This window comes from Cyprinodon variegatus, unplaced genomic scaffold, assembly GCF_000732505.1.
Source record: "Cyprinodon variegatus isolate N-32 unplaced genomic scaffold, C_variegatus-1.0 Scaffold1141, whole genome shotgun sequence".
In the NCBI taxonomy this organism is placed as follows: Eukaryota; Metazoa; Chordata; class Actinopteri; order Cyprinodontiformes; family Cyprinodontidae; genus Cyprinodon; species Cyprinodon variegatus.
The window spans coordinates 24,437-30,017 of NW_015151594.1; positions in this window are offsets into that span (position 1 = coordinate 24,437).

A 5,581-nucleotide genomic window follows, 5' to 3' on the forward strand; every position below is an offset into this window, starting at 1 on the left:
AAAATATAAACCAACAGATAAAGGTTAGTCTTTTAAATGGTGTAAAAGAAAATATTTTAGACTTGTCAGCCAAAGGTAGATGATTATAACTATTTAAATGAATAAGAAAAGCAACAAAAACTTTTGTTAGCACTTTGAAAATCAAATTTTTGGTTGGATTTTTCATATTTTGCTCAAGCTGGTTTCCAGAAGCTGACAGAGCAAGACTTTTAGCTCCAGCCAGAACTGCTTAGACAAACCTTGGCTGAGACATAAAAACCTAGCTATAAAGAGCAGGACTTCAAAGAGGACCCAAGCAGGGACACAGCTTAAAGTTCCTGTCAAGGCTCTGTGTCCAGGAAGTCAGCTGAGGAAACTGCACACGGTCATCTGGTCTCCATAAAACATTCAGTTCCCCTTTTAGACTTCTGTGTTTGGTATTGTTTTTTTTTTTATATTAATATTATTTTTGTAATTGTAGAGTTAATTAACAATATTTCAGTTGGACACAGAAAAAGTAAGAAGTGAAAAGGACAGGAATATTTATGTCTCAGCAAAAAAAAGAATGTGAGGATGTAGGCAGGCAGATGTTCATGGTGTTGCCTGGCAACCTTAAAGCCACAAAAAGGGGGGGAAGTGTAGAGTTGGTTCAGTATTTTTCTTTTCATGAATGGTTAGAAGAGTTGCAGAGAAGCGATAAAACAACCCATACTTTATAAAATATCTTTAAAGGCAATAGATTAAGAATTACAAAGCTAAGATATATGGAATGCTATGCTTTTTGGTGTGCAAAGTGTATATATGCAGTTCTGCATGTGATATATTCCTGTGGCACATTCTTCTTTGACTATTTGAGCTGATGTAACAAGTACGTTTCTCCACTGTGAGATCAATAAAGTCATAAATCATTCAACCAATCAAAAGCAACCAATACTATAAGATTCTGTTCAGTTCTATGGTTCCCATATCTTATGAACTATTAACTACCTTTTCACCTAACAGAAGATTAGAATTCACAAAAATCTGTTGGGCTTGCACCTTCCTTAATCACTCTCTTGGTATGGTGATCATGATTTTCCTATGGCTGCACAAAGATATCAAGCTGTGTTAAAAGAGGAAAGAAGTATTGTGAGACATCTGGAGGATCGTGGGATTTAGGAAGCAATTGCTCATTGGCTTCCTTGCTAAGTCAGACTGAAATCTTTGAAATCTTTGCAGAGAAATACTTGCAGGAACTCATTGTTCACTCTGTTAAACCAAACATGATAAAATGCTGTGAGATCACACTTGCCACCTCACACCTTTTGATGCCTGACAGAGATAAACCATGTCTATGCAAAATGCACGACTCGTGTGTTAATTTCATTATTCATGGAGAAACCCACCCAAACTATTTTAGTATTAGTATTATATGATAGATATGTGGATAGCCATATTTTATGTAAAGCTAGGTTCAAGCTTTGCAGCTACATCCAAGACTGATTACTACTTGAAATACAAAACCATACGTCCATTTTCTGCTGCTTATCCGTAAGGGTGATGGGAGCTGGTACTAATATCCAGCAATCTTTGGCACCACTCCACTGCAGGGCCATGCTGTAACTCCCGGACAGAATTTGGAAACCTAATAATTTAACCAACAAAATGAATAAGCATTATCAAAGACTTTATAAAAGTAAATTGGTGCTGCTGGAACAGGAACTGAGATTGTTGTGGGGAGTAGAGCGGGGTTAGTGGCCGAGAACAACTTGGTGATGCTGAAGGAGCATGGAATTTAATCCACTAAATTTCTCAGATGCTGGATAGTTGGTGGCACGTGGATGATTTGGATCAGTCAATCATTGAATGATCCAAATCAGTCAGTCAGTGCTAGACAGGGCAGAGGTTGTGGGGAAGTTGTGATCGGTTCGGAAGGGTCATGCACTGGATAACAATCCAAAGGGTAGAGGATTCAAATATGCTATGAAAGAGGGGAATCCAGGATTCATACGAGAGAATTAGTAACATGAGGCACACTAACCGGTCAGAATTTAAACAGAGGCAGGAGAAAGATCCAAGTTCAGGCTAGAGTCATACACAGCATACAGGAAAATCCAGATCAAATCAAAGGCAGAGGCAAACAATCTTGTTCGAGATGCAGGCTGCAGATTGATGTAAAGTGATCATAAGCCAACAGGAGTATTCAACAGGGCTAAGGCAGGCAGGAGACAACAGGAATGAGACCAAACGCTGGATGGTACTCACACAGCATTCAAGACTGACAGTTATCCAGTGGCAAAGCCAGAAATATATAATGCATATATAATCCTGCAACTCCCACTATTTGAAGCTGCCACAGGTGTAACCGCTCAGACCTTGATTGCCAATGCAACAGAGGGAGCAGGGAGTTGATATCATTTGACTTCTTAAAAATTTGACTTCAGACAAATCTATTGTTGACACAACAGCAAATAGGTAGTTAGACATGGGCCAGCAAGGGCCAGTGCCCCACTAGAACTGGTCCTTGTTCATCTTATGGCCCCTGTACTAAAAACATACACTGTGAAAGTTGAAATACACAAGTCATTTTTCTTACAATAAGTGTATTTCCCTTGATTTGACCAGGTAGGTTTGACAGTTTACCAACAAAATAAGATGTAACATGTTTAACATGACAAAAATTCCATTAACTAATTGCTTAATATATAAGGAACTTATTTTTAATAATTCACTTTCACTTTTATTTTTAGTAAATTATTATCCAACAAAGGAAACAGTAAAATTAACAATAATAAAAAACAAACTCACAATTTACCAAAAAAAGGAATAGGCTGAAGCAAAGCTTATTCTTGCCTACCCTGTTTTAGACTAAGAACCTTTACAATCTACCAGGTTCTTCACAGTATGTATATAAATATTCAAATCTACATAACAACATAGAATTTTATCATTTTACGTTTTAAAGCTTTAAAACTCACAAAGAAAAGACATAAATTAAAACTTATATTCAATTAATTTCAGAGTTTCATAACTGAACCTTATTGATCTCACATTGGAGAAATGTACCTCTGCATGTAGCTTATCCCCTTGGGGAGCAGTGGGCTGCCATCAAGGGGCACCCAGGGAGCTGTGTGGGGTTAAGGGTCCTTGCTCAGGGAGCCAGAGTGGTAGACTGAGGGAGTTGGGCTCGAACTCAGAACCTCAGGCCACCAATCCCCATAGACTTCATTTACATAAATAATCACATCTACCTGCCTGAATCAAGTGCAAATAAAAGTATTTTAAGAATTTTTCCTTTATTCAGAATATTCTTTGCAGTGCAATACCAAACAGATTTCTCATAATGACATGCACTGACAGAAGAGAGTATAACTGATTAGTCCATTTTACCTTTACAATTTCAATATTCAGACAGCTGAATTTTGAAAAAAACTCTAGGTCATGTCACAGACTCTGCATCCAACTCACCATATCAATGCATTTTTTGCACCATGTTTTTTACTCCACAATATTGACATTTGATCACAGATCACTGCTGCACTTTAAAGATGGACAAGATGAAATTTCGTTTTGTATAGACTCTATGTATACAAAATGACAATAAAGTTTTGTCCAAGTCTAAGTCCTTTTAAGTTGCTGATAGCTTTAAGCTTTATTTGTGCAAAGATAGGATCACCATTTTCATCAGTTTGATCAGGAGTTTGTAACCTTGGCTTTGTGGGTCACTTACTGCTTTGTTTGTTGTTGTGTGTATGTGTGTTTGTGTGTGTGTGTGCGTGTGTGTAGAGTGTGGGTACATATGTTTGTGTGTGTTTTTTATTCTTTTGTTTTGTGCCCCAGTTAAAAAAAACAATGGCCCCACCTTTGTAAATTTCAACTAGAGCCCCACAGAAAACAGTTGAGAACAAAATGGGGAGGAAAGTTGGCAATGGGAGATGTTGATAACTTGATAACAAAATCTCAAAAGGAGAATTAATCAAACATTCCAATTAGACACTCCCATTGCACGTTCAACTACTTCCTTGGTGTTTACATTTACATAGACACTTTGTATAAAACTTGATTGTCTGACACCAAACACCTACCTTTTTCAAATATTAAAGTTCAAACTTCTGCAACATGTAAACACAATTTTTTTTATTTTTTTTGTCAAGATCTTTATATATGCATACATTATACATAAGAAATTCCATTCTGTTCCACGGTCCCAATAGAAAGTAGGGCCTTTAATGAACGTATACTAAATGTACAAGAGTGCACATGTATTATGTATGTCATTCTATCTGCTTTTTCAATCAGCATCCAGGCAGAACACTTATACAAGCATCTGGATGGCATGGGTTCTGATTTACACTGACACACCCATTGCTGTGCTCCGTCTTAACTGCCAAGGGCTACAAATAAAGATAAGCGAATCCCAGCTTCCGTGCATTCTGGCCCAGAGGCTTGGATGATCCTATATTGTAAACAACACTAGCGAGGCAGAGGAGAACCCAAGAAATTAAACAAGATTAATTATTCACAGTTAAAGGAGTGATGGGATGAAAACGCAAAACAAAAAAAGGTAGAGACTGTTGCAGTTGTAAGAAATTGGTAGGTCATGTGAATCAAACATGGGAGAGAACGGAATAATGATGGAGATTGAAAAATACAGTAATGGCTTTGGGCAGTATTTAGATAAGCGTGTGTGGTGGTCCATTTCACAGACTGGCTGTGAATTACTATCAATGTGTGCTCACTAGAGTGTCTAGGCCAGTGGCTTTCTCTGTAATTCATAGAGACAGAAACAAAGGGAAGGCAACTGAGTGTCAGACAACCCTTAAAGCCAGGAGTGTAGCATGCTTAATTAAATTTATAGGTTTTCTTTTAAATGAAATGTAACAATCTGCAATTTGTACTTTCAACTTGGTCACTGCTCACCTGTCGGTTCCAGTTAGGATAGTTTTAAGAAATTACAGGTTGAACAGTTTAAAAGGGCCATAGTATGGAGGACCTAGAGATTCACTCACAAAGAAAACCAGACATTTCAAATGTAACATTTTAATCTTTCTATTTTAAATCTAATTTGAAAAGTTTTCTAATAGTACCTTTTAAATGAAATTAGTAAAGTAAATTGTAAATTGTATTTATTCATCCATTGTCAAAGGTATTTTGGAGGATTTTTTAAAAGACCTACCCTCTCCAGCTTAAAACAAGCAAAAAAATGCACACAAGCCCACATCTCCTTGTGCACACCCTGTTTAAAATGTGCAATTCTTATAGCTCATACAACCTTATTGTGTCCACATACAGCGGGGACTATAGTGGACTTTATAGTAAACTCAGTTAACTGACCTCTCGGACAGATGATCACTGTCATTTTACAACTTATAAAAAGATTGAAGGTGAACTTCAAGCTAAAGGAACATCAGTGTCAGATTGCACGGTTCATCCTTGTCTCAGGCAAAATGGATTTAAAGGGAAAGGACCAGGGTGGACCCCATTGTTGAAAACAGCACATAAAAAAACACCAGACTAGGATTTGCCTAACTACATGTTAACTGAACTTTTTTCCAAGGCACATCAGCTCCATGTTCGCAGATGTGAAAATGAAGCATATAAAGAAAAGAAACTTGGGGAAACA